The 10,962-nt window shown below is 32.5% G+C and overlaps 1 pseudogene; it reads right to left on the bottom strand.

The window, feature by feature from the left end:
• Positions 1 to 6,756: 6,756 nt before the first annotated feature.
• LOC132635532 (polyphenol oxidase B, chloroplastic-like) lies at positions 6,757 to 8,766 on the bottom strand (annotated as a pseudogene).
• Between the last annotated feature and the right edge of the window lie 2,196 nt (positions 8,767 to 10,962).

Raw genomic sequence — 10,962 nt, 5'->3', positions numbered from 1 at the left:
TTTATTATTTGTTGATGTTAATTACCAATTATCATTTGCTATTTAAAAAAATTATTTGTCTGGTTATAGATAAAGTTTTTTATTTTTTCTTATAATTTTGTGTCGTACATGCTGGTAAAAATAAGTAATTAACAAAGATTTCACTTAAGGTAAGACTAGGTTTTAAATCAAAATAATAAATACAAATGGACTGTCATTGTTAAATATACTTAAAAATGAATCGAGATTGTAAATTATAGTCCGAAGTACGTTAGTTAATTAATCAAATTTTACGTGCGCACGCTTTCAACATAAAACTTTTCTAATAAATTACTATATTAAAAGAGTAACTATAAAATATTATAGTTATAAAAACATTGTAGTTAAAGAAACCAAACAATAATAATACTAAACAATTGCATAAAGTGAGAATATTTTTTTTACCATTTTAATATTAAAATATTTTGCAAAATACTGTATAATCAAAGACAAAAAAATTTAAATTCAACATGAAAAAATTATTACAATGTGAATTTCATAAAATGATTTATTAAATTAAGAAAAGAAAAAGATGTTATTTTTTAACATGCATCTTTTGGAAGGAAAATGAAAGCTTAAAGTCAGAACAATTTACTTTTCTGGACTTTTAATTTTATTGATTTCATCATATAACAATATTTTTTCGCAATAAATATTTTTGACATTAATTGATTTTTGTAATATTTTTAGGTAAAAAATAAGTAATTTTAATTCAAAAAACAAATGAAATTAATTTAACATATGAAAAGTCGAATTTGTATCATCGTAGATTTTAGTCTAAAAATATTTAAGTAAAATGCAATTAGAAAAGCCAATGTTTGATTTTTTTTAAATCTAATATATAAACTAAAAAGTCGTTTTCCCTTAATTTTCGGATAGAAATCTATTGAAAGTATCAAATTGATGTTATAAAAACAAAGAAACAATAGTAGGAAAGATTTACAAAATATCTACAAATTGAATTTTGTAAGATCAGTTTGGGCCCGGACTTAGCACGGGCCAACTGACACTAGTTATTAAATTGGCTAATATTACTAACAATTCACCAATTGTTCCAAATATTGACGTTTCTCCATCTCCCCCTTTTTTACCCTAATTAAGTGGTAACTACAGATTGTACCAAAATTAAATCCTCACCCATCTCCCCCTTTTTTAGCCTAATTATGTGGTAGATTTACATATGTATATTTTATTATATTTACTTTGTGTAAATTCTCGTTAATTTTTTTTAAATTATTACATAGGGGGTGGGAGAAGGGGAAATGGGAAGAGGATAACAACGTGAGGATTTGAACCCTCACTAATAAGGTGAAAGTTCAGGTAGCTAACCAACTGAGCTACTAGATCCCTATAAATGCCCGTTAATTATGCTATACACTCCAAGGTTTTTATTTGTCTTTTTTCATTTCGTGAAGGTTTTAAATTTTTAATTTTTTCCATTTCAGTTACAACATTCTTATTGTATGTTTATTCCATTATAATGTATTTGTGTTGTATATATTGATAATAGGGTAAGTATTTTTTCACATTGCAGTATATCTAGCTTTGATTTTGTATTTTTACTCTATTTTTTTTTTGTATGTACATTACATCAATCTTCTTCTAATAATTTTTCAGCTACCTATGTATGTTCATTTTTTTTATAGAAGAGTTTTATAGATGTGTTTTGTATTTTTAATACATTTTGTTGTATATTAAACGCAAGTGATAAAATTTTATGGGAATACGTTATTGGACAGCAAAATTTGTTACTAGAGGAAGATATGAATAGCAAAAGAAGGTAAATGGTAACAACATATCCTTTAAAATAAGGTATCATTAAGGGAATTCTATTCAAGATAAACTTATATCATACCCCTATTCATTCTATTTGGTAGTTTTGATAATCAATCTATCATTATTTCCAGTAAATTTGATTTTAATGGTACTATAGGTAAATAGCACTATAATATTACAAGTACACGAAATTTTCCCAAATATGTATAACACTTAATTTACTTCTTGTCATGATTATTTAGCACATGCTTGAGCTCTTCTTCCACTAAAAACACCTTCATCAACCTTATCTTGATCTCCTTAGCTTCCAAGTTCTTTAATGGAAGTATGTCACCATGAATGTTATCACCCTTCGTAGGAGAGACTTTCAGAAGTATTTTCTCACTATCCATGAACGTCAAATCACAAACCTTTCAGTCACTCTTTTGCATGCTTTATGTTGTGCGAAATTGCTTTTGAATCAACTTGACCTTTTCCAAGGCCTGCTTCACTGGATCTGTACCCAAGGATTTTCTTCTCGGCTTTACAGTTTTCTTAATTTGAAATTTTTTTTTTTAAGAATTTTTATTGGTTAAAGTTATTGTTTTTTAATTATTCAAGTGTAAAAAAAAAACTGAGTTAATTAAAAGCTGCAAAATTGCGATTAGCGAGTATTTATTGGTTTAAGTGCACATTTATAGTCTCATGTATATGGGTTTGCCTTATTTTTGCATTTAAAAAAAAAAAAATTGTGATATATTTAGGGCTTGTTTGGCCATGAAAATTGTGAGTGTTTGAAAAATATAGTTTTTGTTTTCAAAATAACTGGAAAACTTGAAAAATACACTTTGAGTAAGTTTAAGTGTCTATCTGGTCACCTTGTAAGTTTATATGTCTATCTTACAAAACATGTCAAGTTTAAGGGTCCATCTGGGTATTAAGCCAAAAAAAAAAGTTAAGAACCAAACTAATACCAAAAAAAAAAAAAAAACAGAAATAGTATTCACGCACGAAATTCGTGCGTGAAAGGACCAAAGTGCAAAATTGCAATTTGACCCTTTCACGCACGAATGAGACCTCAACATTATTCTACAAAGAATTGAAAGTATTGAAAATAAGCAGCAATTGGTTATAAGTAGACAAAATGACAAAAACTTTTTGATTATGTGACCCCTACTGCCCAATGACAATAAAGTAGCTATATTTTGTTTGTGGACAAGAGATTAGTTCAGAGTCCGGAGCCTAAAGAGTATAAAAATATACGGTATAAATTAAAAGGGGTAACCAAAAATTTACAAACCAAAACGGATATAACGTGGAGCAGTCCACGTTATACCCCACATTTTTTTTCCACTGTCAGAGAATGATCACTAAAAAATTAAAAAAAATAATAAAAGGTATAACGTGGACTGATCCACGTCATACAAATAATTTTGTATAACGTGGATCAGTCCACATTTTACAAATATATATATATATATATATATATATTGTAAATTGTGGGCTGTCCAACAGTCTGAGATAATATTTATCGGAACCAGTACCAAAAAAAAAAAATTGGCCAACTTTATTTTTTGAAACACTTAGTGTTTTTTTCCATACTTTGACCAATGATTAGTCGTGTCTCAAGACTCCAAAACGTCAATATTTTATATAGAGCATGATATTTTTTTCTGCGTACAATAATGTAGGCTCAATACATCAAAGATACGTATTCGTTCAGATCATCATTTTAGGTGTTGAAAAGGTGCCCGTTTTCAAACAAAACTTACTTCGGGCACCTTTTTAACACCTAAAATGACGATCCGAACGAATACTTATCCTTGATGTATTGAGCCTACATTATTGTACGCAGAAAAAATATCATGTTCTATATAAAATATTGACGTTTTGGAGTCTTGAGACATGACTAATGATTGGTCAAAGTATGGAAAAAAACACTAAGTGTTTCAAAAAATAAAGTTGACCAAATTTTTTTTTTGGTACTAGTTCCGATAAATATTATCTCAGATTGTTGGACAGCCCACAATTTACAATATATATATATATTTGTAAAATGTGGACTGATCCACGTTATACAAAATTATTTGTATAACGTGGATCAGTCCACGTTATACCTTTTAATTTGTTTTTTAATTTTTCAGTGATCATTCTCTGACAATGGAAAAAAAAAATTGGGCTATAACGTGGACTGCTCCACGTTATACCCGTTTTGGTCTGTAAATTTTTGGCTACCCCTTTTAATTTATATCGTGTATTTTTATACTCTTTAGGCTCCGGACTCTAAACTAATCTCTTGTCCACAAACAAAATATACCTACTTTATTGTCATTGGGTAGTAGGGGTCACATAATCAAACAGCTTTTGTCATTTTGTCTACTTATAACCAATTGCTGCTTATTTTCAATACTTTCAATTCTTTACTTTCAATTCTTCATGGAATAATGATGAGGACTCATTCACGCACGAAATTCGTGCGTGAAAGGGTCAAATTGCTATTTTGCACTTTGGTCCTTTCACGCACGAAATGGTCAAATTGCTATTTTGCACTTTGGTCCTTTCACACACGAATTTCGTGCGTGAATACTATTTCTGTTTTTTTTTTTTTTTTTATTAGTTTGGTTCAACTTTTTTTTTTTGGTACTACAAAAGTCGCGGATTCTATTAACGACTAGTGAAGTAATTATTCAATATATATATATATATATATATATATGTTCCATTAGCAGCTACATTAGTTTAAGGTTACTGTTATTTTCTAAATCCACATGTTAATTATTGTTCCTAATCTTATCCCTATATATTTGCTTAAAAGCTCAGGAATCTCATGTAAAAATTATCCCTATAACTTAGCTATGAGTAGTTCAAATCTGAACCTGGATACTAACTAGGAGTAAGATGTTAGCTTAGCGAAAAACTGGATATGTTTTTTCACTAGAAACTTATATTTGAAAAGAAAAATAAAAATGAAAGCTTGAGCTGCCTGATAGGATGGTTAGAAACTTCATAATTTTAACTTCTACTAATATTTAAAAAGCGCATTTTTTCAAGTACAGTGCAAGTAGTGGCGGAACCAGAATTTAAATAAAGAGGGTTCAAAAATATAAAGAAGCTGACAAAAGAAGAAGCCAAGGGGTTTAATGTCAACTATAGATACATAAAAAATAATTTTCACATTATATATAAAGTGTAATTCGAACGCCTTTAGCTCTTACTAGCTCCGCCACTGAGTGCAAGCAGGAGCCTCCAACTTGTAAATTTTTTAACTCTGGCAATTAAATCTCATGGTTTACCTTTTTACTTTTCCTATTTAAATTGAGAGGCAAGTCTAGGATTTTAAGCTATATGGTTTAAATTCTTAAGGCTCTTACCATTGAATTCATTATATAATTAAAATTATAGATTCATTCTACTATTTGTTGTAATTTTTATTAATTTTTACACATAAATTTATGTTTCACGTAAAAAATATTGAGTTCAGATGAAACCGGTATCAAAAGGCTACATCCACCTTAAGTTGGAAGAAAATGGAGAGAGAGTAACATAATTGTAACACCAGTAAGTTAAGAGGCTCACCTACCACCACGCTCCAAAATATATTCGGAACGTAGTCGGTGGGAGATTAAGGATAGTAAGTGGAGGGAATTTTTAATAGTATATCATTGAGTTTTTATTCTTAGGAGATCTAATATTAGACGAATCAAATGGTACTTGTCTAAACAGAATGATAGTTTTGGTAATAACATTGGTGTAGATCTTTTGGCTATTTGCACGCCAATATTCTTCATCGATGAAGTCTAAAGAAAATAGTGTTAGTCAGGATGTCCATGTGGTTGCCCCCTTGTACATGGAGAGCTTCGTTGTACCTGTTAAGATTACTGGAAATGAAAGCATAGACAGTTTTTTTTTTTTTTTTTTTTTTTGAAAAAAAAAAACATAGACAGATAATTGAAGTATTTTTGGATTCTCATAATAGCCAGAGATTTCACTAAAAAAAATTAAAATATAAAGAAATAAACACGCCGACGACATTCATCTATATAGTGTCAAGATCTAATTGATCGTGTAGTTTTTCACAAATCCAATATACCCGATTAGTACCTCATAACAATACACTGCAATCCCTAATTCTTTTGCTTCTTGTGTAATAGTAATTGTAACTTTGCAGCAAACGAGTATCCAATAACATCTCTTGTATAAGGGTAGCTGGCTGCTTGCCAAATCGATTCTATAGATCGAAACAAGTCAACATTGGTACTTTTATAAAGCAACTTGAGGGTTATCCTAGAATATCAAATTAATTTTTCTAATAATACAATCACTACCGAATATATCCTAGAGTATCAATTTTGTTTTTTTTTAAAAAAGGGGGGTAAAGGTTAGCCATAACCCCACAACCGCCGTGCATACACATTTTTAATTAAAATCATAAACTCTATCAACTGCTCCTTTATTACCCAAATCATCCATTACCCCACACGTTTTTTAATACCCTAAAGAAAAAGTCTTAGTCATGAGGATCCGATATATAACTGTGGTTTCCCCTTCAGAAATCTTTCTTCGTTATCATTTTCAAGATTGCAATTGTTTTTTTCACTCAAAAGAATGTGACTCACACTTTTAAGGAATTTCCGTTCTTCCTATTAGTTTTAGCACCTATAAAAGGATATTAACAAGTTCATGTTATTACTACAATCCTAGAGTAATTATACTGCAAGGCAGGGGCGGACCCATGTGTAAAGTTTGGGTGCTTCGGCACCCATTAAACTTAATCACGGAGTGTATAATTGTATAGAAAATATATAAAGGAAACAGATATAAATAGTTAATAGAGCACCCCGAACTCAAAATTCCTGAGTCCAGCACCCCCGAACTCAAAATCCTGGGTCCGCCTCTGCAAGGAATTTGAGTTATCATATAATCGAAGCTACCTTTATCTTATAAAGATGGAATAATATATATATATAGAGAGAGAGAGAGAGATAATTGTAACACCAGTATGGTACTGATTTATTCATAAATAACAAGAAGGAAATCCAGCATCAAGCTGATTTCAACATGAAAAGTAACATAGAAATGCAAATCGAGACCATTAAAAAAACACAATAAGGAAACTTGCAGAGACCATCATAGATCAACAAGCTTCAAGTGTAATCTCAGCAGATTCAATAGCTACTAATTAGCTCCCAAACAAGGACTTAACAACCCACAAGCTTGATCTCCGCACCTTGAATGGAGATGGTTTCGCCACCTGCCTTTGGAACCACAGTTACCGCAATAGTATCTTCATCTTCCAAGCCAATGTCCTCCAACAGTTCAGTGATTGCCAGCTGGAAAGGAACACCCTCGGAAGAGGAATCATGATTTGCGTGAACGTGTGGCAAGCTGGTGTAGCTCCCTGCAAACTCAACCTTGTCAAGCTCATTCGCATTCACAGTCTTGTCTGCGTTGAGGAACACATCAAACCTTATATATTCCCTATCATCATACTTAACACCATTGAATGTTAGCATCTCCTCTTGTTCATTTTTCTCCTTTTGAGTCCTTGACGAAGCCGGCCTATTGATGGAAAAGGAAATGGCTTTGTCAAGCTTAGCGACTGGGAATGCCTTGCTGGTTGGTGGAAGTGAACCTGTATTCACTTTCCCTGTTGTGGTCTTTCTTACTGGCTTAAAGTTACGCCACGGGGTGGGCATTGGTGCGTAATCGTATCCCATCTTTTTAGTGTCCAAACAGTCTCGGACTCTCACACGCCATGGGTTTTGGTTTTCGTCGTAGAAAAAGAACTCTGAATTCAACCAATCTTTGTCTGTGAGATCCCTTCTTTTTCCTCCTGTTTGTTTCCATTCATTCCACATCCGATCCACATTGCCATGGTGGCAATAGAAAACCGGGTCCAAACCAGCTGAGTAGAAATTACCCATATTCTCACCGTTTGACTTGACGCCATTACCCAAATCTGAACCTCGCACTGTACCAGTCCAAATGTGGACAGGAGTATGAGGGATATTTTCAATTGTTCCCTGACCTGGGTTGGGATCAGTTCCCTTAACGTAACGCGCACCGAAGAAGAGCATCGGGCATGGAGAATTAGTTATCATTTGACGATACATATGAGTTAAGTTATTCGTCATCGTCTGGAGTTGAGTGGTTTTGGTTTCCTCGCCGAAAGAACCAAGATCGATTATGGTTCCGTTACGGACGTGTGGGTTACGCCTTTCGTCGTAAAGGGAAGAGCCTGGAACATCGAACATGGGAGGCAAACGCATGCCCTTTGGATGGTCCCAGTTCCAATATGGCAAACCAAAAGTTGGATCATCGATAAGGGATCCCAAGATTCTCTCATAGAAGTACAAGTACCACCTATGGAATGGGAAGAAAAGCCATGATTCATGAACTTGTAACTTTTTGCCATCAATCATGTAAGCACCGTTGCAATAAGCACAATGGATATTGTGCTTGTTGCTTGAACCCACGAGGGTCATTAGGGTTTGTGTCAAGTTCCCTCATTCGGCTAGTGGCCAGTTTGTACTTGGCAATATACTCCTCATCTGCAGCATGAGCAGGCGGTCGGATACGGAGCTTGGTCATTGAAGGGAACTTGTAATATGGAACTTTGTCCAAATCATCTGGCTTAGGAGGGCAACAAAGATAGGGTACTTCTGGACCACCAGGATTTATCTCGGCTTTACTACAAGATTTGAGATCAGGGGCTGGTACAGGAGCAGCTGATGCCAATGGCACTGCATTAGCAACACCATAGAGACCTCCTAAACCAAGAAGCACATTTCTCCTATCGACTGAATTTGTTTCAACGTTTTGGTTTTGGTCATTGTTTGAGACCTTGCATGACACTTTGAAGGTTCGGTTACGTTTCCCATGCAGAAAAAGTTGAGAGGGCTTAGGAGTGGAAGCTAAAGAAGATGACTTTGTGGATGAAGTAAAGGGAGTGTTGAGGGTTGTACTATTGCACACACTTGCCATAGCTATGTTTTGGCTGAAGATTCTTAGTGTTCCACCTTGCCTTATATAGTATGTTAGCACCCAATAAAATATACCCACATGGAGCAAGTTGAGAGGCTCACCTACCTGCACTCCAAAATAAATTCGGCACGTGGTAGGTGGGAGATTTAAGGATAATAAGTTGGGGGAAAATCTTAATGGTAAAAATTTAAAAAGAATCGGGTGTTTACACCTAATTTAGTTAAATTAACTATAGTTGACTAACTCAAATCTATTAGGAATTCTACTTTTAATAAATAGATAATTTAAAAAGAAACTAAAACCATAATACTGTAATGTCAGAAAGCTTAGGGTTACTATCAACATTGTCCCTCTTTTAGTTCTTGTAATTTGAAAATATTTCCTCATTCTTTCATTCGCCCATTAGAAATCAAAAGGCATAATTTCAAAATTACCGCGTGATTGAAAGTTCTGATTAAGAGCTTATAAGATGTGCTAGAAAGAATTATAAAACTAATGAGTATATCTAGTTCATTTTGAATAGAAAATCTTGCATGACGAAAATGTCAAGTACAATTTTGTGAAGATTTTTTGTATGTGTTAATCTTTTGATGTGTACTGAGGATATATAGAGATAAGTGTATTTTTTTGGTTAGGGTTAAAAATGTTTATTATGCTACTGATAATTACATCAGAAGGAAAAAATTTATATCGCAATGGCCTGTGAAGAGGAAAAAAGAAATGACTAGTGATGACCTTTGATTTTGAGATGTTATTAGTGGCATTAAAAGGACAAGAAGACACCAGTGAGGCACTGATCGACTTAATTGACTTTACCGCTAAGAGGACAAGTGAGAACAGCAAAATATTAGGTACTTTTTACATTAAGATCATGTGCAAAATACAGAATCCGCGACTTAAGTAGTAAAAAAAAAAAATTGAACCAAATTAGTATAAAAAAAAAAAAAAACATAAATAGTATTCACGCACGAAATTCGTGCGTGAAAGGACCAAACTGCAAAAACACAGTTTTGGCCTTTCACGCACAAATTTTGTGCGTGAATGGTGTCATCAAAAAAAAGAAGAATGGGCTCATCCAAAAAAACAAAGGACAAGCTTTCACGCACAAATTATGCGCGTCAATGGTGTTGCTTTTTTTTTTTTTTTTTTTTTTTCATTACCTTTCCAATCACGTTTTTTTCCATACTTTGGGCAAAGATTAGTCATGTTTTAAAATTCCAAAATATCAATATTTTATATAAAATTTAATATCTTTTTTTGCGTACAATAATGTCGGCTCATTACATCAAGTCCACCTAAATGTTTGGATCGTCGTTTTAGGGGTTCTAAAGTGCCCCGAAGCAAGTTTTGAAACTTGTAATATTTATAGGGTTTTGATTTAAGTGTTTTATTATATTTGAATGTACAAATTTAAATATTTGATTTAATAATAATTCATCCAATACGAGAGGTCTATACTAATTTAGTATACTAATTAATATTTGTATTGCTTTGAATTAGTATTGTAATTAAATGGAATGAATTATTTTTTAATTAGTATAGACCTCTCGTATTGGATGAATTATTATTAAATCAAATATTTAAATTTGTACATTCAAATATAATAAAACACTTAAATCAAAACCCTATAAATATTACAAGTTTCAAAACTTGCTTCGGGGCACTTTAGAACCCCTAAAACGACGATCCAAACATTTAGGTGGACTTGATGTAATGAGCCGACATTATTGTACGCAAAAAAATATATTAAGTTTTATATAAAATATTGATATTTTGGGATTTTAAAACATGACTAATCTTTGCCCAAAGTATGAAAAAAAACGTGATTGGAAAGGTAACGCAAAAAAAAAAAAAAAAAAAAAAAAAAGCAACACCATTGACGCACATAATTTGTGCGTGAAAGCTTGTCCTTTTTTTTTTTTTTTTGGATGAGCCCATTCTTTTTTTTTTTTATGACACCATTCACGCACAAAATTTGTGCGTGAAAAGCCAAAACTGCGTTTTTGCAGTTTGGTCCTTTCACGCACGAATTTCGTGCGTGAATACTACTTATGTTCTTTTTTTTTTTTTGTACTAGTTTGGTTCAACTTTTTTTTTTTTGTACTACTTAAGTCGCGGATTCGCAAAACACATGATAGTTAACTATAGTTAAGTACTAAAAATTGAAGTTAAAATAAGTGACAAGTGTCATTTATTTATTGGTCT

The sequence above is a fragment of the Lycium barbarum genome, chromosome 4 (genome assembly GCF_019175385.1).
Source record: "Lycium barbarum isolate Lr01 chromosome 4, ASM1917538v2, whole genome shotgun sequence".
Lineage (NCBI taxonomy): Eukaryota > Viridiplantae > Streptophyta > Magnoliopsida > Solanales > Solanaceae > Lycium > Lycium barbarum.
Note: the sequence above shows the minus strand (reverse complement) of the source record. Positions and strands in the feature narration are given on the sequence as shown.